Below are 24,131 nucleotides of genomic sequence, written 5' to 3'. Positions count from 1 at the left end.
TAATGCTACCTGACATGAAGGGTTTGTATTTAAATAAAAATTTTAATTAATACACTTAATGCCTTTAGCCAAACCCAAAATATAACTCAGATATGGAAATGTTTCATTTTCTTATTTAAAGAACAAATCCGGGGCCTTTAAGTTGGATAACAGTAAATCATTAGAGAGTTAAGTTAAGTTAAGTGAAAACGGGCACTGGGTCATGTATGCTGAGAACAGATTTTTCAAACCATTCCATAACATATAACCCAAGACCAGCTTCTTCCACCTTTACGCATTCCCAAATTCTATAATAAAAATGGGGCATGTGAGGAATAGTTGTACAGATACAAATGTCAGCTCCAGAGATTCTGAGTGCAAACCCCCGCAAAAAAAGAGCTCCTGTTTCCAGAAATACTCTTGCTCCTTGCTTGAGCAAACTTTGCGTCACTAAGTTGCAAATAGACTCAGACAGGAACAGGGCTTACCATGCCCTTTGGGTTCTTCAAGAAGTGTCTTCGTTAGGGTTTCTTTGCTATAGAGACACCACGACCAAGGCAACTGTTAAAAAGGCGACCATTTTATGGGGGCTGGCTTACAGTTTCAGAGGTTTGTTCCATTATCATCACGGTGGAAAGCACGACAGCGCCCAGGCAAACAGACATGGAAGAGCCAAGAGTCCTACATCTTGATCTGACGTCAACCAGAAGGAGCTTGGATTCCACATGGACCAAAGCTTGAGCATAAGAGCCATGAAAGCCTGCCTCCTCGGAGATACATTTCTTCCAACCCCCAGCTCCAACAGAGTCACAATTCCTATTAGAGCCACTCCTTATGGGTTAAACATTCAAACACACCAGTCTATGAGGGCCAAGCCAATTCAAACCCCCCACAAAAGAGTTTTTAGGTTAAAATCTTGTTATTAAATTTTGAAGATAAGCTGAAAATACAGATTTAACTAGTTTTAAGAAAAAAAAAGAACTATGGCTGATGCCAAGAAGTGCTTGATGACAGGAGTCTTATACAGCTGTCTACTGAGAAGCTCTGTCAGAGCCTTACTGATACAGATGAGGATGCTCCCTAACGACCATCGGACTGAGCACGGGAAACCCCAGTGGAGGAGTTAGGGGAAGGACTAAGGACGCTGAAGGGCTTTGCAACCCCATAGGATGAACAACAATATCAACCAACCAGACAGTCCAGAGCTCACAGGGACTAAACCACAAACCAGAGAGTACACATGGGGGAACACATGGTTCCAACTGAATATATAGCAGAAGGTATCCTTATTTGGCCTCAATGAGAGGGGAAGTCCTTGGTCCTGTGAAGGCTTGATGCCCAGTGTAGGTAAATGATAGAGCGGAGAGGTGGAGTTGGTAGATGTGTGGGGGAGCACCCTCATAGAAGCAGGGGGAGGGGTGGGATAGGAGGCTTGCTACACAGAAAACAGAAAGAAGGATAACATTTGAAATGTAATAACTAAAATAACCATTTTTTTAAAAAGAGGAACTATGATCTAATGCTAAGAGTTTAGTCTTTTTATGATAAATATATATTTATATTTAGGCTGAGGGATTTCATGCTTCCATTTAAACAGTCTAGAGTTTGCTGCTGTTGTCTGTTGTTGTTGTGGTGGTGGTGGTGGTGGTGGTGGTGGTGGTGGTGGCGGCGGCGGCGGCGGTGGTGGTGGCAATGGTTGTCGTTGGTTTTAACAACACTCACTTTAGCGTCTGAAAGAAGGCTTCAGGTAAGACTTCCTCAGTATTCAACAATCAGAAAACACAAGTTCAAAGAAGATACGCAAGAGACATGTGCTACTGCCTTAAGATATCAACTGCTGTTCTGCTGGAAAAATCTAGAGCATAATAAAAGACGATGAGAGATGTTATACTACAATTTGATGAACTTCTATCATACAAAGATCTGACTCAGTAAAAAGGCAGATGCACAGGGCTCTCCAAGAAGATGACACATTGCCAATAAACGAACACTAAGCCCAATGGACAGCACCAGGCTGGTTTTCAGAAAGCTCCAAACTCCTAGATCACGTTCCTGACTTGTCAAAACTGACAAGTCACTTCTCCTTTGGAACTTTTAATGAATACATTCCTTTGTTTTTCAAATTGTACATCTTCTCAGATCACATGGTTTTGAAGCCTGATCTAGACGTAGTACTTCATTATTCTCTAAATTGTGCACTTAGGAAAAAAAATACTACTATTCTTCCACACTTCTGGGAGTTTGAAAATAAATATAAATGCCTATCAGAACGTTTTAAAAGAATACTCCCGGTAGGTTAATATAAAGTTATATAAAATTTAGGACACCAAGAAATAAGCTTTCAAATATTTCCATGTGGTGATAGAATCCATATTTTTCAAATTCCCAAACTGTATCATTTCCAGGAGAAATTCTGCTTCAGAACTTTAAAAATAGAATAAATGTCTCCACAAATAAAAAATCACATGTAATATTGTATATATTTTTGAAAAAGGCATATGAAATGCATATATGTATGTGTAAAAGAATATGTACTCCAAACACATGCATATTTATGCACAAACACCAAATATGACTGGAAGAAAGAGGGCATTACATGGAATTAATGACTGTTCTTTGCAGTTACATTCTATATTTGCTCGGTTAATATTCATGTAATACTATACATTTTTTCACATATAGACTTACCCAAATATAAATTACAAGTGATATAGCAAATATTTGAATGAAGGTAAGTCAAGTCCAAATGGAGTTTGCTCCTCCAGAGGAAGCTCAGCTAAATTTTAAGAAGTCTATCTGCATTGCTTTAGGCTCTGCTTAGAAAAAAAAATGCACCTTGGCACCAGGAAGAAACATAGCTAGTTTTTTTTTTAAATCTGATCTTAGTCCCAAAAATCAATATGGCAAAGGAAAAGTTGCTACAAAGATAATTCTTAGTTGAATATGTTCAAAATTCAAGTCCCTGGTAATCTGAGATTTGGCCAAGACAAATCAAAGTCTTAGATATTTTAAAAATGCCAACTTTTTAGAGAAACAAAAAAAAAAACGTAAAAAAAGAAAAAATGCAATAGCAACAAATGCATTTTTCTAGACGATTGTTTTGAGCCTAGCTATATCCAGAGCTTGAAGATATGGGGGTTGTATTTTTTCATTTTCCTTGAATAATAATCCTGGTTTCTCTTAATAATAAATAAATAATATTGCATTACTTCTTTGAAAATTTTAACCAAATGACACTTCTGAAAATTAAAGAATAAGTAAAAACCGTTGGATTTAGATGGATAGAGAAAGAAGAAAAGCTAAGAAGTGCATGTCTGGTTCCTTTAGGAAATGAGAATATAATTATAGTTGAAGAATAAAAATGAAAGGGTGCTTGATTTATTTTCATTTTTTAACATATCATCATAACTTCAACATTAAGACCCATATAAATGAAAATTAAACAAAAGACCCACGAGAGTGTGTGTGTGTGTGTGTGTGTGTGTGTGTGTGTCCCAGACCATGAGCTGAAGGTCACCCTGTGTTATGTAAGAAGAATCTGTCAACAGTGTTGGAAATTTGATAAGAAATAACAAATTAATTAGTGAATAAGCATTCAGTAACATGAAAATGAATACTTTCGTATTTAATGTTATTAAAGTTTATTTCAATTTTTGGATTTATTTTTACTTAAATTCAAAGCAAGATTATTCTAGACACATACATTTCCCTAAAGTTTAGTAAATATGTACAAGTAGAGATCTGCTCCCACATGTACTTTCTCCAAATAAAACAAGGTATTATGAAGTATCAAAAAATACTAATTTAATAAATTCCATCTTTCTAAGTTTGAATATTCATATTGAGTGGATTAAATTTGAAATTAGCTTTCCTGAATTCTGCTTAACAAAAATTATGGTGATTGCCTCTTAAATTCTGTGTTACTCTGAATTACATTAGACATTCAGAAAGACTCTAAAATAAGGCTGCACAGCACAATTATTTTGATTAATGTCGCTGGTGATTTAGATCTTATCAGATTTTGGGAAAGTTAAGCAAAGTCCAGTGCACACTCTCCTCACTCCATCTCCTCCCCAACAGGAAGAGCTTCTGGTAAGGGGAGCATGTTTCCACATGATTTCTGTCAATCTGTTCACATACCTCGCTACAGTTTTATAAAACACAGAAATTTACACTTGCTTAACTCTTTAATCTTAACACTTCATTGGGCTTAGATAAATACATTTTGTTAGTTGTCCATCATACTTTCCTACAAACAAGTCCACTACTCTTAAATACCTATTTCTCTCTTCTTTAACTCCTGAAAAACACTGAAGTCTTATTTTTCTCTTTTACTAGGTCTATGCTTTTCTGTTCTGTGAGAGTCCTACATATGAACTCATATTATATGCAGTGTTTTCCTATGGTTCTTCTACTCAACTATATGTATCTGTATCTTGGGGCCTTCTATGTCTTTGTGGCTTTGTAGCTCATTTCTTTTATTATTGAATCATGACTAAATAAAACATTGTCTGTACATATCACAGCTCGCCTACCTCTTCACTCACTGACTGAAGGAAAGCTGGGCTGCTTAACCAAGTTAACGTAGCTCACTTTGCTACACCCCGGACTGAGGACTGTGCTTAGCAGTACATACAGCTCACCACACGTCAGGTCCTAGATTCAATCCCGAGCAGATAATAAAACAACCTGCCAGGAACACTCTTGTGTGACTTAAGTTTTAACTCATTTGGCTAAATACTATGGAATACAATTAATTACTCGTTCCTAAGTTAAGTCTATGTTTACCCTCATTAGGAAAATGTTACAACTCTGCTAAAGCACATTTATTACTCTACATTCCAAGAGCAATGCATCAACACACCCAGTATTCTAAATACTTGGTCTTTTTTGTTATCTGGGGTGTTTGTGAATTTAGCCATTTTAATGGGTCTGTATTGGTATTTTGTTGCCTTCATAACTATTTTCTAATGATGCTGAAAAATGATGATCATCTTACAACCATCTATGTATATGTATTTTATTTAATTTGTGTTGTATTTAGAAACCTTACCCATTGTATATGTGTGATGTAAACTTCTGTGCTGTGCGTGTATATGTGTGTGTGTGATATGTGTGACTGTGGATGTGATGTGTGTATGTGTGTACATATGATGTATTTGAGTGTGTGTATGTGTTTGTGTGTGTATGTATGTATGTGTGTGTATATGTGTGTGTGTGTGTGTGAGAGAGAGAGAGAGAGAGAGAGAGAAAGAGAGAGAGAGAGAGAGAGAGAGAGAGAGAGAGAGAGGTGGAGATTAGAGACATCACTAAAGTTGTTTTATGAAAAGAAGACATCTCATTTGTCTAGATATCATTTGACAAGTTCATAGTTTGGTCACACCCTCATGGATCTGCTTGATCCTGCCTTAGCAGTACTGGAATCATGATATATATTCCATACCCAGATTTGCCTATTAAGCTAGTTATTGAGTTTTAAACATTGTTACTTAAGTTACAAGGTACTTATCAGAAATTGTTTACAACATTCTCTCAGTCTATAGTCCATGTTCATTCTGTTAACAGCAGTAATCACATAACATACCTTTTTCTCATAAAACAAGCTTTTAGTGCATATCTAAAACATCCTCATCAAATCTAAGACTATAACTTCTCCTTGTTTTCTTCTAGTTTTTTAATCCCATTTTCAGCTCATTTTGTAAAAGGTGAAATGCTGTGGCTGGATCTCATTTAGAAATGTTGTGATATGTCTACTGAACAATACTTATTGAAAAGGCTATCCTCTTGAAATTCTTTTACTACCTTATCAAAGATAAGAGAATCATACGGCTTGAGTCTATTCCAGAATTGTTTGTTCTTTTTCAAATATATATATATATATATCCACTCTTTAAATAATGCCACGTTTTACTGATTATTACAGATAAATCTTGTCTTGCACTTGCATTGTGGAGTCATTCATCTTAGGGAGTGTGTTAAATGTGCTGACTATTTTGCCTTTACATGTAAACTGAAGGGGCAATTTATCCCTGTTCACAAAAGAAATTGTGCGGTTGAAGATATGGCTCAATGGCAAAGCACTTGATCTCAAAGTGTAAGAACAGAAATTTGGATCCTCGGAACCCACAGAAAGCAAGATGTGGTAACAAGTATTTGTTATCCCAGAGCACCTAAGTGAGACAGAGATAAAAGAATTCTCAGAAGCTTTCAGGTCAGGTGACCTGGTTACCAAATATGCACACAAAACATCCTATCTCAAGCAATGTGAGGACCAAAATCTAATGTTGTCCATTTACCTCCATGAGTGTATTGTAGCTCATGTGCCCACATTCATACTCAAAAAATATTAAGAGAATGGAAATAGACCATAATCATAGAGGATCTTTCTGTAACCATTTTTCAGTTTCCATGTCTTATTGGTGATGATGAGTCTCGGCAACTCACTCTAGAGACAATCCTGTCTTCCATGGCCAGTATTGAGTGTTGTTTCATTGCCTTCCATCCAAATCTGAAAGTCTGTGATTTCTGTTTTCCTTCTTTGCTTACCTTTGAGTTTCTAGTAGGATATTGAACAGCAACATAGAGAGTAGACATCCTTACCTGTGTTTGATGCTATCAGAAAAGCATAAAACATCTCACCAATTGTTATTCATAAAGCAAGCATCTGTGCAAGTATCAACTCGGTAGATGAAATGAGTGATCTCAGGGTACCAGAAGGTTCTGCAGTGCCAACTTTAATTTACCACCTATCTAAAATGAAACAACTATCCTAATTTTCATTGTAAATACATCTTACATTCATAAAATAGAAAATTTGATTTGGGAATTTTACATTTAAAAAAAGAGGCAGTGCCATTTTTCTGGCTTATTTGTTTAACATTAATTTCTCAGATTGAAGCATATTATTGTTGCTACTACATTTGAGTCGAGTACCAGTAAGGACATCTGTGACTGATGTCTTCCAATGTACCATCAACCAAAGACCAATGAATGAGTGATGCCACTGAATTAACAGATTTAAATGCCCTCTTAAGTCTTAAGTCTTAAGTAGTAGCTTAAAGCATCCTCCATCTTCCAAATTCTGGATAGTGACTAAATTTTCATGTTTACGTGTAATCATTAATTCATATCTTTTAAGATTTCTTTTCAGCTGCAAACAAGAAACAACATAATGTCAAGAGTAGACACAACCTTGGGTTAAGAAAATGATTGGAAAAATATTTGAAGCAAATATACATAAGAATAAAGTTGGTAGAATCATTTTGATAGCTGACAAATTAAGTTTTAAACCAAAAAAAAATCAGATGATAGAGGACACTTCATACTCATTAAAGGAAAATTTCCACCAGGATGACATTTCAATTTTTAACATCTGTGGCCCAAACTCAAGGGCACCAAAGTTTGAAACAAACAAATAAAAACACATCTGCAGCTTAAATCACATATTGGCCTTCAAATACCGATAGTGGAAAACATCAATAATCTGCTTCCAAGTCATCTAGACAAAAACTAAACAGAGAAAAACTGACATTAACTGACATCATAATCCAAATGGACCCAGCAGATATTACAGAACATTTCACTAAAACAAAAAAGAATATACCTTCTTCTCTGCACCTAGTGGAACTTTCTCCAAAAGGACCACATACTCAGACACTAGCAAATCTCAGCAAATGCAATGAAATTGAAATAATTCTATGTATTATATCAGACTCCCACAGATTAAAGCTGAATACCAACAACAACGATACCAACAGAAAGCTCCAGAACTCATGGAAACTGAACAACTCACTATTGAATGAAAAATAGTTGAGAGTAGAAATTAAGAAAGAAATTAAAGACTTTTTAGAATTGAATGAAAATGAATAGCCAACATATCTAAATTTATGAATCTATTGAAGTCAGTTTTAACAGACTAATTCATAGCACTGAATGCCTACATTACAAAAAGAGAAATCCCATACTAGTAACTTAACAACACACCTAAAAGCCCTATAACAAAAAGAAGAAATCACAATTGAATCAAGTAGATGGTAATATCGTCAATCTCAATCCTAAAATCAATAAAACAGAACACAGTCACAAAAACAACATATATTATCGATAAAACAAAGAGTTTTATTTCCTATTGATATCCAAATCAACTGTAAATTGGAGAAAGGATAGCTAAATTAATAAAATTAGAAATCAAAAGGGAATATAACAGCAGACACCATTGAAATCCAGAGAATTATATGGAAAAACTTTAAAAATCTGTACTACATCAACTTGGAAAAAATAAAAATTAAAAAAAAAGTCGATTCTGCTGACATAGACCAGTTATCAAAGTTAAATCAAGATCTTATAGGTAATCTAAACAGATTTATAACCTCTAGTGAAATAGTCCTATTTCACTAGAATTATTAAGCATCTCATTCTGAAAAAGTCCAGTGTCAGAAAGTTTTAGCACAAAATTGTACCGTACTTTGAAAGAATGAATGCCAATGCTTCTCAAGTTATTGCACAAAATAGAAACACAAGAAGCACTGCCCAATTCATTGTATGAGACTTACAGTTACCCTGATACTAAAATCACATAGAGAAACAATAAAAGAGGAAGAAAGTTACAGATTACACCATCAAAACAGATTCAAAATTTCTCAAAACAATACTAAAAATGGGTAGAAGAATACATAAGATTGCCCTGAATGATCAAGTAGACTTCATCCCAGAGATAGGGATCGTTCAATACACGGAAATCAATAGATGGATTCCATCATATAAACAAACTGAGAAAACTACTTACATGACCATTTCAAAATCTAATAACCCTTCATAAAAAACAGACTGGAAAGATTAAGGACACAAAGAACATTGCTAAACATAATAAAGGCACCATGCAGGAAGCCCATAACTAATATTAACTGAAATAAAGAGGAGCAGAGGTAACAACTCTCTACATACCTATTTAATATGCTACTTAAAGTCTTGGCTACAACACAAGTCCTATGGGAGTAATCAACCAATATTTGATTTGATTGAAGACGCACTATAAGAAATGGAAACCACGCCGGACACTGCCTAGGTGACCAAGAATCAGAGTAAATAGTCCACTTATCTAGAATAAAACTAAATCTGCTGCTTGAAAATAAACAAAGCAAAATTACATTAAAACAGCGATAGTCTCAGGTGACATTTGGCTCTACTCAGGTCAGAGACTTGCTCAGCCATCAGAAGCTTCCTCCTACAGCAGATGGGAAGCAAACCCAGGGTCCTACAGACAGATCTGCAGAAAATGAGAGACTTTACATATGCAGTCCTAAATGGGATGTCTCCATTAAATCCCTCCCCTCAAACTTCGGGGAACCCTAAAGAACAGGAGACAGAAAGAATATTAAGAGAAAGAGGGGATGGAAGCCACCGTGGAAGACAAGGTCCTCTAGTAAACACGGTAAATACACACGGAAACTAATGGGAACTGAGGCTGAAAGCGCATGGGAGTGAACCTATTAGAGGTCTGGAGCTGAACGCAGGAGTGCACACACGCCAAAATTTGAAACCACAAAGCAATCTCCAATTGATACCCATTTGTAGTAAGAATTAATTTCCCCAAGTGAAACTCACAGGGGAAACAAAATACTCTTAAGTGTAGGCTTCTTTCCAGCACTAGATGGCCAACAGAAAATGAACTCAAAGGCAATGTATTCTGAGATTGGAGAAATGTGTTGGTGGTTAAGAGCACTGACTACACTACAAAGGTCCTGAGTTCAGTTCTCAGCAACAAGCTGGTGGCTCTCAACCATCTGAAATAGGATGTGATGCCCTCTTGACTGGAGACAGGTACAGCATACGCATATAAATAAATAAATAAATAAATAAATAAGTCTTTTTTAAAAAAAGACATTTTATCTTTAGACTATTGTAAAAATGTATACTACTCAAAGTTCTTTGTCTCATGATAGATATCCGGGCTTTTATTTCTTTTATTTATTTTTTCATTTTATAATATTGTGTGTGTGTGTGTGTGTGTGTGTGTGTGTGTGTGTGTGTGTTTCTCTCTTTTTATGTTAGGGATTCTTTGAATATATATTAAGAATTCCAGTTTAGTGTTTTTTATGGGATTGCCAAGTGTGCAAACAAGTAGGTCTTGAGTCTATCTATATGTCTTTCGTATGACTTTGCTTGTGTTATTTTCCAATTTGTTGGTTTTATGCTATTATAATATATTGTTTTCAAGTTTATCTTATAATATTTTGCTGCATAATTTATTATCCTGCAGAAGTCTATTTGCTTTGTAATGAGAGACAGAAAGTGGGTGGATCCAGATAAGAAGAGACATGGGGAAGAACTAGGAGGAATATAGTGAGGGGTAACTATAATCAGGATATATTATGTTAGAATAAAAGCTATTTTCAATAAAAGGAAAAGAATAAAAAGATGTTCCAAAAAGATAAGGTATGGTATTTCCACCGCACTAAGCGGACACAATTGATACATTTTATAGTAGTCTAAGAATAAAATATCAGTCCAATCATTCTCAGTGTGAGAGGTGTCTTACCAAGTGATGGGTTTTAATGGACACATTACAATAGTCTTGTTCTCAGATATGAAGAAATGGAGCAAAGAAAAAAAAACACAGTTTGAAGCAAAAATAATATAATTGGCACTACTGCTAATATTAAATTAAATAATACATTTTGTATCAGAACACTTTCAAGTCCTCAACAGTTTTCCATGAGAAAGTGCATTGAGACCTTGTATTGAACACTATTCTAATGAATCATCTTAGACTGAGTTAGTAAATATTACTGTAAATCAGAATGTCGAGTTACTAAACAAACAACTGCAGATTTGTGGACATAGTGCAAACAATATTGTCAACATATTACAATCTACTAATAAAACCGGAGTAGAAAAGCACCATGAGGGATAAAAATACAATGACTTACATGTGGGTGGGTTGACTTTGGTCTTCTCCCAGGATCTAGATGTCTTAATCTTTGTGCTTCACTCTTTCCTTCTCTGGAATATTCTTTTTATTTTTATACACAGTAGGTGAAGATCGAACTTCAACGGGCTTCTCTTACTTGTTTGATCTGGGGAGAAAATATATTTTTAATCAATCATGATAAAATGCATCCAACTAATTTTTCCTTACTATTGGGGAGTAGAAAATTTAATCTATTTTGTGTTAGAGCTGTGGTAAACAGAATTGTAGGAATTGCCTTGTCGAACATCATAATCAATAAAAACCAAGTACTTAAACACCACTAAAAGAAAACCACATTTATATACATTTTAATTTTCACAGATAAGCAGCAGAACAAGAGAACATTAATATTAAAATCTAAATGACTAGAAAAGCCTACAAAATGTATTTTTAAAAGCCTGACATAATTTTGCAAATCCATGACTCTGGATGGACTGGCTGAGACAATTAGGTTTTGAATATTTTTACTCATTCATTTTAACATCTCAAGGCTAAAGAATGACAGGGTGATTAGAAAAGTGTAAAGGAAAATCCATTTTAAAAAACTTTAATGCAGTAATAAAAAGAGATGATTTCAAAAGCCTAAGATAGACCAGAAAAATGTAGAACGGGTTTATAAGTGAACAAAAAATTTAGAGAAGAATTTATTTTTAAATGGAACCAAGCTTAGAAAATGGCTGCTCATGTAAGGCACCCTGAGCAAATTAGAATACATTATGCAGATGTGTCTAATTTTATCATAATTCCTTAATAAATCTATTAGGTGTTAAGATATACACAGTCATTTCTTTATAAGAAAGTGGGACTTGCTATACGAATATCTACTCTTTGGTGTCACAAACATCCATGAGGTTAAAAGAATTCAATATATTATACAAATTTTATTAAAAATGAAAGTTTCTGAAAGCTGAAATTTCCTGATTCATTAAAATTACATATTAAGACAAATGTCTTCAATTCGTACCAGATGCCAGATTATTTCTGGTGACTTTAAAAAACATTCAGTTTCTTACACTAGGTCATATTACAATATAGAGGGCTACCTTTAGGCCAAAACTGGAAATAAAATATTGATGTTTGGCGCAAGTTTTATGCTAACACTTTAAACTGTTTTTCCACTCAGAAACCAAATACATTACATGAGGGATTCATGGCTTTCTTTACCTTTTGGAAATTTTAAAGAATATAAATCAATATGAATAGCATACTAACTAGATACAAGACTAAATTTTATGCAAAGGAAAAACTACCTCTTCAAAACATTTGTCTAATCACAATCTGCTTCTTTCCTTGCTCCATTGACTTGGTGTAACTTAAGATAATTTGAGGAAGGAATAACAATACAAATTTTATCACCAAAGATTGAATAGTATTATGTGAGAAAACACTGTCCTGATTAGATTTCTAGGGTGAGAGAGAAGCTGCTCTGCTTTGTTTTATGAAGAGCCAATTAATCCTGGTCTAATTTAAAAGTCTTATTATTAAGACTTACTGATATGCACTTTCTATATCAACAAATCCATGCGGCTGCTCAAAACAGGTAGCTTTCTATACTTCTCAGAAGAGGGAAAAAAATGGTTCGGTAATATTCTAAGTAGCTGCAGCTCAGTGCAAGTTCTTTTAGAGTCTTCTGAGCTGTCAAAGAGTGAATGGTATCAGCAGGTTTTGGTTAACCTGGTCTATTAGGTCCTTTACAGCAATGCCTGTTCTAGTTCATGCCGTACGTAAGTACCAGATATGTGAGAAGAGTATGTCATGCCCTTACAGGGCAGAGCCTCATTATGGCTAAAGTTACATTTAGATGTGAAAATGGACAAAGAAACCACAACACCCCACACACATTCAACATACACACACCACATTCACAACTTGCCAACAACATATACAGGCATACACAGGGCATGTACATATGCATATACAACACATGCACCAAAGGTGCAGTACCTTGCACATACAACATGTGCACTTATAAGCACAAACACTTGAGTGCACAAATAATTGCAATTTGCTTTTTTAAGAAAACTTGCTTTGAAAGATAAAATGTGTCTGGAGAGACGGTTCAGTGGTTGTGAGCATCTCCTGGGGTTACAGAACGCTCAGATCTGGCTCTCATCGCTCACAATCATCTGCATGTCCTGACCCAAAAGACCAAGTGCCTTCTGACCTCTGCAGAAATGTAGCGTGCATACCATGCACATACATCCAAACGAGCAAAGCACTCATACACACAAAATAAGATAAATGACTTTAGAAAGAGGGTAGCTATAGAGATTGCCGAGCAGTTAAGAGTACTTACTGCTCTTTCAGATGATCAATGTTCAATTGCCAGCTCCTATAAGGAGGGTCACGACCACCAGTGAACTGCAGTCCCAGGGGAACTGACATGACCTTTGTAACCTCTTACACACATGTGATACCACATATACAGTCAGGCACACAACGCACATACAACAAATAACTGTTCTTTTAAAAAAGAAAGCAAATGTTTGCTTGAAAATTCAAGTAGACTGTAATATTGATACTAAAATACATAGCACAACATATGCTAGCGTCCTTTTTGGAGTTTTTGCAAACTATGATCATGGTCTTTGCCACATCACTTGAACACCTTGTTTGCAGACAACTCTACTGTGTAGAACCTTGACATTCAGAGCTGTGTATCCATCGTTGCCTTTTCAGTATGCCCAAGGACACAGCTTTATATTTAGTGGCATGCGTTCTAGAGGATGCTTTCTTTTGTTTCCTCAGAGACGTCAACTTTCCTCCTCTGTTGTAATGAAAGACCCTGATAACAATTACACAAAAGGGGGTTGATTCTGACTCACAGTTCCCGGGTACAGGTCATCATGTGCATAGACTAGTTCTTGGACCTGTTGGTCACGTGCTATCCCCATTCCAGGCGAAGAGAGCAATGAATGTCTGCTGCTGCTCAACTCCCTTTCTCCCCCTTAGGGTTCAAGGTCTCGGTGAGGGCATGGTGCTACCCAGAGTACTTGCCTCTTTCCATTTGGGTGGGTCAGATAATCCCACCCAGGAATGCTCAGAAGCACTTGTCTATTTTACTCCATCAAAACTGTGTATAATACCTTTGTCATTAAATTCATTCTGTATAGTGGAATAATTATAATTCTTGTAACCAACTACAGACATTAAATTAAGATAGAATAAAAGTCCTTCTTATAGTGGCACACAGTGAACCTGAATACAGCAGAATAATAGATGGTTTGACCACTTGTTCTTGATTGTCTGAGATGGATGTGGCTCAGACATAACTCAACCACGAGTTTCTATCCCTTTCATTGTTAAACCTTTTCTAGTCTGAATAGCTGTATGTAATCAGGCCAACTATAACTGATTACTATTCCTTTACCATTTGATTATTTATTAACAAAATATTTTCCATTTCCTTGTTATATCCCCTTATTTTACTGCTGAATATCAATACAGGAGGAGATTATAATATGTAAGTCCATCATGTTAACTTTATTAAATCCAAATAGATGTCTGAGTACTGAGCTTTGGACTCCAGACTGTGGCAATATTTTAAGGCTGTAGAATCTTTAAGAGGTAGAGCCTGATGAAAAAATATTACATCATTGAAAGTGTGCTCAGTGATAGAGATATTGGGTACCTCAGACACTCATTGATTTTTAGCAGCCATGAAATATACAGACCTCTTTGCCCATTATGTGGGAGCACAAACTTCCACAAAAAAGCATCACAAATTGAAATCACTGGAACTGTGACCCGAAATAACCATTTCAACCTTCTAAATTGTTCATCTTAAATACTTTGTGCCATCAATGGAAAACTGCCTGACAAAATTTCCACAAATAAAGACAGAGCTTGCCTCTCTGTGTTGAGTTCCGGACCTAAGTGAATACTAAGTGCACATTCTCCTGGTTAGTCCCTTCTGAGAGTCTTAACTCATCCAAGTCTTATTCACAGCATGGCAAACATCTGTTTTTCTCAAAGTTGAGTTGGATACTAGTAAAAGCCAATGAGAGACGTGGTGAGTAACTTCTACAGAGGCTTTAAATTACCAGAAGACTTTGAGAAAACCTAGGAGGAGAGCAGCATACGCATCTGTTTCTAGTTTTTGATTGACAGTCTTGTTTGTTTCACTTACAAAGGTGGTTGGTTGCAAGCAGGACCAGGTTTGGGGACAAGCATCAGTATAATGGCAGGAAGCTACTGAGGGTTTCAGAATGAATATACAAAAAGAAGTCCCCAAGAAGAGCAGATGTGGTTTTCTATGAGGTACAGACTAAAAGAACAACTCTGAGCAGGTACTTGATTCCTGCCATTTCTGAATATGGTCACCAACTCAGTTATCGTAATCATGAACTTTTCAAGAGAGACTGGATATAGGTGCCATGTGTTTGTGTGCACATGAAAGAGAAAGGCAGTGATCCAGTTTTTAAGAGTTAACAACTAATTTTATATTTAAAATACAACAAATTATAAGACATAATATAGGAAAGTACTCACAAGGGTATTGGGCCTCAGAATTTTGCACCAGGGTTTGATAAGCTAGTCTATGTCCTAGCAACTTTATTATGTCATAAATAAAGAAGGGAAATCTGCTATGAATTCTGCTACTTTTTCAAAGAGTCACCCATATACTATTTAATTTTGTTCTCTTCAAATGAAGTGTAAAATATGGTTTTCCATTTTTCTCTTCCTCAGTACTTTATCTTCTGACTCTTTAGCATTTTTATGAAAATATTCTGCTACTAACTCTTATTCAGATTAGTAATGTTTTATTTATCTCCAAAGTATAATCTTAATCTTTCTTTTTACCCAAGAACACATATGTTTTCTTAAATGTATACCAAAAAATACCAGATGTCTCCCTAAGTAATATAAAAACAAGTAGCATTTTCTACCTCTGAAATTGCAGTCTTTTGCCCACTATTCCAGTAATGATTTTACATTCATACCCCTCACACTCTAGAGTATCTTTAAACATCATCTCATTATTTTGCAGGCTACAAGACCTAACAAGGTTTCCCAAGCATATGTTTTTATAGTCTGGTAAACTGGCAGAAGGAGAGGGCGGGATGGGGGGGCATTAATGTCTAAATTTGAATATCTTCAACTGAGAATATGCAAATGTGTCTTCACTGTCTTTTCTTGCATGTGCATTAGTCAATGTTGTTTTAAAAAGAAAACCTGTTCAATATAAATTATAAAACATTACATTAAAACTAGAGGCTGTTTATTCTAGATATCAAAGTTGTCTGTTTATTCTTCTATTAGTTTGGTTTCAACTGCTGGTATAAAACATTCTGAGCAAAAGCCACTGGAGAAGGGAAAGGGATCCATGTCTTACAATGTTCTACCACAGCTCATCATCACTAGGAAAGTCATGGCAGGACTTCCAACAAGAACCTGGAAGCAAGAGCTGCAGCAGAGAAAGAAGGGTGTTCCCCCCTGCTCTCTCCCCAGCTTGCTCTCTCTGGCTTGCCAGGTTTGCTTTCTCATATGCCTTAAGACTATCTCCCAAGATGTGGCACTAACCACAATTTGCTGGAACTTCTCACATCAATCAGTAATCAAGAAAATGGCCCATTGACTTGCTTATAGGCCAATGGAGATATTTTCTCAATTGGTTGCTTCTTTGCATTTGTTTGTGTCAAGTGGGTAAAAACTAATCCACACAATTCTGTTAATAGATTTGTTCAAATTTCATAAATTCAAATGGGAACATAATGTACCTGCTTTGTCAGACTTGAGTCTCCATATGATCCACTGGAATATCCTTTCCTTCTAAATTCTACTTCTCCAATCCTACTATGCCTTTACAACCCACTTCCATCTCAGGACCTTTAAGAAGCATCCTATTATTATCTGATGCAGAAATAGCCAAACACATAGCATTTTCTGTAAGGCTGTCTTTCAAAACTGTCTACTGACCAGTTGGGTGATACACATCTTTAATACACACCAAGTCTAGGGAGACTGAGTTTGGAGTTTGTGAGTTCAAGGTCAGCCAATAAAAGAAAAATGAGAGAGAGGGAGGGAAGGAGGGAGGGAAGGAGAGACAGAGAGAGAGAGAGAGAGAGAGAGAGAGAGAGAGAGGGAGGGAGGGAGGGAGAGAGAGAGAGAGAGAGAGAGAGAGAGAGAGAGAGAGAGAGAGAGAGAAGAGAGAGAGAGAGAGAGAGAATTAAACACTACTTAGAAGGCATGGTTACTGAACTCTGGCTACCCAGATAGGCACCAAGATACTGTCTGGATGACCACAACAGACTATCAACTTAATCTACTATGTAATATGTCTGTTCATTCTGCCTGTTCATATGAATTAAAACACGTGAAAACAGAGAATACTCCACCTTGGTCTGTGTCTTTCCTATCAACAGTGAAATTTTGAATAAAGTATCAAACTATCAAACCACAGAACAATGGTGAAGCAGACACAGAAGAATGCAGTAGAAGACAGGCTTATCCTCTAGGTTTTCATTCCCCCTACTTGGAGCACATGCTATTACTTTCAGTTCTAAATAATATTTTTCAAGCATATAACTTATGTGAAACAACAAAGTCATTATTTGATATAATTCTATAAAAATCTGAGACAAACTGCAGAGAAGGAAAGACCAAATACTTGCTTTTTATTACATTGAAGTTTTGAGCGAACAGTAAATATGAAGCTCAAATTAAAATTAGACTGTTTGGGTGTGTGTGTGTGTGTGTGTGTGTGTGTGTGTGTGTGTGTGTGTGTGTGAAAATAACATGACAAGTCTATGACAATTTGTTTCAAAATGATACAGTGAATGTTTTAGATGGATCCTTACATGAATTCTGTGTTTCGTCTAGAAGCAAAGACTAAAGCCAACCCACTCAATGTACTTAGACTCACTGAATAATTTACCCATTATTTTAAATATAAACTAAAATTCTAGCTCAATTAGTAATATTTTAAAATAAAAATATTTCATGATATAATTTCTATATGTAGTAGACTTTCTTTTACAAGTCATCTAGTCCAAAGGTTCTCAAAATTTAGTACACAAATAACTACATCTATGGCTTGGTTTATTTGATGGTATTTCAACCTAACTACTCGTATTTGATAACAAAAGAACATCAGAAAACATTGGTATTCTTGTGCATATTTTCCACCACGTATACGTCTTTTAACTCTACACTTTACATCACTTACAACTCTTTTAACACTTCGCCCATAAATCGCATGCGTACTGTGTATATTTAGAATTGCCAAGTAAAATAAAGTTGCTATGCAAGTGAAAAAAAGAAGTACCTATTCCCAGGACGGCATCAAAGGTTTAGAGGACATCTATTTATTATTCTGACTAGTTTATGATTATATGTTGCCTTGTTTATAAAGTGAACGGAAAAAATCTATGATGTGCAAACAGTCAGGAGAGGCCAACAAAAACCACAACACCTTATCTACATTAGTCTGACAATTGAGTTTGAACAACAGTATTTTCTAAATGTACTCTATTCAAGGCTTGATATGTAATTACCTTCAGTCCATAGTCTAGACATTAATGCTTTCATAGTATTTAAGACTCCTTGTAACATGCTTGCAGCTTTAAGTAAGCAAGGCTAAATCTTGACCAGATAAATTAGCAAAGAACGCAATAAAAGCCACAATAAAAGAACTTTATCCTACAAACCTTCAAGTTGCTGCTAAATGAGATTTCTTTGAAATGCAGATCAGTTGAACTAGATTAGTGAATTTTAGCTCCTGTCAACATCATAACAAAATACAAATACAATTGTTCCCTGGCCTTATCTCCAAGCTTCCATCTGCTGCCTTGTTATTTACTTTCCTTGATTTACTATGCAGATCTAAATAAGGCACATCAAGAAGGGCTTACAGCACAATGGCTTCTTAAGCTTTACCTCACGGTATTTGAAACTGAAGCCAGGAAAGGGCTGCCATCAAAGACATATCTCTAATGAACTTCCATATCAGAGGAGGTTTGGTATTTAATACTGCTGTGAAAAGAAAGAGCTACAAATCAGAATGGCCTATGAAAGAAAATGCCCACAAATCTTGATGAGATTAGCACCTCTGAGAATTAATATCCCAATAAAAATGATGTCTGGTACCTTGAAGAGTTAACTCCCAACCTTTCCAAATAGAATGCACTCTGTCAGGAGCAGAGAGATCATTTGACAAGGTTAAAAGGTCAGAGAAGAATTTTTAATTTTCTTTCTATGCTAGAAGGATAATAATATTATTTTCCTCCTACATAACAATATATTTAAAACAGAACAAATACCCTTGACTGGGCTGTAACATGAATTTCGATGTCATAGACGTTTTACTCTGTTTTCAAAAGGAAAACTAAGGGAAAACTTCACAATAAAATAATGTAATATAGAATGACAACATGCAACATTTGTTCATCTATTCTAGTCATTTCCCTTTCTTACCCCACAGCAATCTATGCCAAACAGGGTAACAGTCCTGTCACTTTGTAATCCTGAGCTATTTTTCCACTTTATGCCACCATTCTTTATGGAAAATAAGGAAATAATCCTTCCACTCTCCACTCCCACTAATTTTATTGTTTTTCTCTTACATTTCTAACATACTGAGCTTGAACAAAATAATTCACAAAACGAATGTGAAAGTTTCCTGCAAACTCCCTGCAATCCTGCCTGACACTTTCTTTCCCATAAGCAATAAGGTCTATAAACAAATGATACTTCATGGGGATTTTTTTCCTAAAGAAAACATTTCAATCATTTATGTCATTCTATAGAGAAGATCCCACAAGCGTGTTCTGTTCTGTGGATCAATCAGTTCCAAACCAAAGTAGACATCTTGTTGACTCCTGTGCCTGGATATCCTGCTTCAGGCTCACCAGATGATGAAAACTGAGGTATGCAGTGTGCAGGGCCCCACACGGCATTCAGTAGCTCCTGGGCATGTCAAACTTCACAACTATCCTACAGTCAATGACAGCAAACACCTTCCTTGTTCTTCCTTCCAAACATAAATTTGCCTCTCTCAGTCCTCTGAATTATGGGCTGTCTTCCAGAAACAAAGCCCTAAACAGGAGCAACCTCCCAAGCCTATACAACAGAAATCACGGTTTGTCTTTCTGTTGGATTTCATCCCCTCTAGGTGATGTTCCAGGCCCATTTACAACCACCAGAGACCGTTGGTACCTCTTCTTGTTTAACGAACTGACAAAACAACAGATTTACATACTCAGTAGCAGGTGCTACAACAGGTTTGTCTGCTCTTGACCTAAAACATGTAAAGGAGGTTTGTGTGCAACAGCTGTCTCAGAGGTATTGGCACTCTGATGGGCAGTCGAAGCTCTGCCATCTGTGGAAGTGTGTGTTCAAAATGGCAATCTGCTCGAAGAACTGATTGATAGCTAGTGCTTCGCCTTTATCCATATGCTGAGTTCTCAACTCCACAATCTTGATATCAGTCTCCCATGAAAGGTCTTAAATGGAAAAGTCTTACATAAACAGTTAACTTCTATAATTGATCATTAGCAGACATTTCTTTTCACTGTTTTAATATACTATAAGGTACCCAATACTGTATTATAAAAACAGTATCACATCCCAGGACCCAATTTTCACTGCTTAATGATTTTAATTGCTAGGAAAATGACCAAAATAACTGCATCCTATGATTCCTGCTACGTTATCCGTTTCCTAATCTATTCTTATGTGCAAGCTACAGTTTGAGATTTTAAAAACAATGAAGTTACATTGTAGCTTTTTAAAGCTCTCTTATTTTTAGCTTTAATTAAGACAAGGACATTTTTTGAGGCTATAACAACCCCCTTTAAGATGAAAGGCTACTCTTTTTCCCTTCTACATGAAAATAAAGAATTCAAGTTGGACCATGGCCAAAACGGTTTGTTTTGAGTGGTGTTTGTAGAAAGCAGCACCATATGACCCAAGCTTGAGGTTGGATGATCTTTCTAAGGTCTAATTTACTTGTCAAAAACCGTTATCATCACAAATGTACAAAGTCTAGGTGTGAGTAGTACTGCTTAATAAGAAAGCGATCCATAGCACTTTCTTAAAGAGCAGCAGTCGCTTAGAAACACAAAAGATTTGTTCAAAGATCTCTCCATCATCAGTAATAAAATATAGCCCGACCAGATAATAAAAGAAACTCCCTCTCCTCTCTTTCAAACACACACACACACACACACAAACATGTATACATACATATAAATGCACACACATACACATATACATACACACAATACACACATGTTCATGTATACATGCATGTACACACAGATATGTCTATAAATATATATATGTACATACATATACTCACACACAGATGCATACACATACCATGCATATATACATATATACACACATACACACTGCCTACATTTAATGTTCTATTATTAAGATCACAAACTTTGTTTACACTGTGAAAGGACAGAAACAGTATGAGCTGCCAAATTGTCAAACTGACTTGAATTTAACGAAAACTTCCTAATTGGAAGTTTCGTAACATTCAAATCACTCAATTTTAAAGCAAACCATAATTTATTATGGAAATTAAGCTTTCCAACTTTAGTGAAACACAGATTTTAAATACGTTTGCAACCTCAAGAAGGTACTTTTAAGTTTTTATGTTATCGTCCACAGATGTTAGAATTTTGCTGCCATAGTCTTGCTTTTCAAAAATTCTATTTTTTTTCCTGACAGAACACTTCTACCTCACTCTAGGAAAGAGAAACAAACAGGTATACCTGACGGCAACTGATTTAAAATCCCCTCGTTTGTTTTATGTCTTCAATACTTCAGAATTAAAATATCATTTAAAGGAAGAAGAAAGAAGGAAAAATCAGCTCCTGTCTCCAGCAAGGGAGACGAGACTTCATCATGATCCCTTCAAAGCCTTCCCAAAATTTTAAAAATGAAAATCATTTACTCGGTAGGTTGTAACTGGCTTTGCTAAGCTGCCGTAATCCATCATGTGGGTAAATATTTAGACAATATTTTAAATGTGTACAATGTTCTTGAGCGAATGCCACAGTTCCAGGCTGTCATGTAAATACAGTCTGATCAAAACCATTCTGCTTGCATAATAAAAGCCCTGCTAGAAACAACCGATCAGCCAAGGAGAGAGCACTGATATTTAGGAAAACTGCTACAGGAAAAAGTGACCACCAGTGACATAAAGCATATGAGGGCTCAGTTCAGAAGGTCGTTTTGTTAAAGTAGACACCATCTAAGTAACACTATCTCTTCTAAATAGGTGGTAATCCTGTTTTATTTTAATTACCATCAGTGAACAACGATGTTACATCTACTAATGAGCATCGCTACACAGCAGAAAGGGCAACAAAGTACCACGAGATGTCCTGATGACAGAGTAATTTCCAAGGTCTGCTTTTAAAGCAAAAGAAAGCAGGACATGTCACTGTGTAAGTTGACTCCAGATTTGTGGGTTCCTGGGAGAACCAACAGCATCTAAAAGGGCATATAGGTCCATACGTGCATTGACTACTTCTTGGAAAGCAGAGGGGAACAAGTTCTAAAGCTTAGTATTGGAAAAGTACAGATGAATACTTAAGGCAGTGCTTCCCAAACACTCTCAGGGCAACACATCCACAGAGGGAACACCACAATTAAACATACGCAAAAGCCAACTTTGCAGGCTCCACTGTGGTCTGGCTGCACAGTAAAGAGATACCCCTGGCTAGTATATTACATGTGTTACATAGATTTCAGAAGGGAAGAAAATGAAATCAGTCATACTGACCAGTTGAGTGTTGTCAGTAGAGTAGAAACTCATTAATATGACTACCCACTACCGTTTCAGTTTATCATGTTCAAAGGTAGATTCCTCGTGGAAAAATCTAAATACAGACCAAAATAATACTCATTTAACTCCTAAAATTTTCTAATTAAAAAATGTTCCCGAGGACATAGCTCATGCCACAAAACACACAATAGCCTTGGGTTTGATTCCCAGCATGACGTAAACCAGGAATTTCAGCCCATGCCTCTGAAGCTTTTGGGAGGCAGTCAAAGGAGTGTAGGTCAAAGAGGAAAGGTCATCCTCAGATAAGTGTTCACCTGCATGAGACCCTGCATCTCTTTCTCTCTCACATGCACACAAAAGCTATTGGGTTGCTTATGATATATTGACCAAGACACCTCACATCAATTTTTACTTGTACCAAGTTTTGCTATTATTTAGCATTTTGTGGTGTGTGCATGTGCATGTGTATGTATTGTCTGTGTGCATGTAGAACCCAGAGAACAGCCTTGGTTCTCCAAGTAAACTTCTGTCACTGCCTCTCTCACTGAGATTAAATACTTCTATCACCATATTTGGCAAGTTTCACATGAGTTCTGAAGACTCAATCTCATGCCTACAAGGTAATCCCTTTGACAACTGAATTCCCTTTTCAGTCCACAGGCCTAAAGGATTTTAAAAGTATTTAAAAAGGATAGTAAAATAAAATTAATTTTCTTAATTTTAGGCACTAAAATTAATACAAAATTTTTTCATCATTACATCTCTTCATTTTTAATGCATGTCCACATAAAATGGCTACAGAAAATGTGCCTACTGATAAGAATTTTTATTTGGCTAAAAAGGATTGAAATCATTTATAATTCATATTTTATTACTTAAATGAATATAATGTGTTGCTAAATAAAAACATACAAACCAAATGGGCAATTAATGATAGAATTCAGCTGATTGTTAAAGTCGTTAATGTTATTGATGATTTTTTTTCAATCTAAGCCAATTATGAATGAATGCTAAAAAGCACTTTTTGGAATGAAAAAATGGAAGAATCATATTTACTTTTTAAAAGGTGATTTTCTCTGGGTGGTGATAGTGGTGCTTGCCTCAGTGTCACTGAGAAACTTGGCCTTTCTGTACAATGAACAGTTCTTGGAGAGACACAAAAGAGCTGTTGGAATCCATTGTTTTTATCTATTCCATGAAGGGAAAGCCTGTTCACTTGACTCCCAAAGACACAATATGAGGGTGCAGTATATGACCATGCTCGGGCATTACTATCTCTAAATCTGAATCAGCCACCTTCTGCACTATTTCCCGCAACAAGCATTATAAAATGTTTGACTATAGTGTGTTAATGATGAGTCTCCCCTCCTTTGCACAAACTACAGTCACCTTTAAACAGTAACTGCACTTACACCACAAGAAGGCAGAACCTGAGGA

General features: G+C 36.0%; 1 protein-coding gene across 1 annotated transcript in view; it reads right to left on the bottom strand.

The window, feature by feature from the left end:
- The window catches only part of Foxp2 (forkhead box P2), a gene marked incomplete at its 5' end in the record, with an annotated part of 499,310 nt that extends 481,632 nt beyond the window's left edge, over positions 1-17,678 (bottom strand). The window contains 2 exon segments of the mRNA NM_001271104.2: positions 10,908-11,054; positions 17,623-17,678.
- Between the last annotated feature and the right edge of the window lie 6,453 nt (positions 17,679-24,131).

This window comes from Rattus norvegicus, chromosome 4 (genome assembly GCF_021556685.1).
Source record: "Rattus norvegicus strain SHRSP/BbbUtx chromosome 4, alternate assembly SHRSP_T2T, whole genome shotgun sequence".
NCBI lineage: Eukaryota > Metazoa > Chordata > Mammalia > Rodentia > Muridae > Rattus > Rattus norvegicus.
This window is presented reverse-complemented; position numbering and strand designations above follow the sequence as displayed.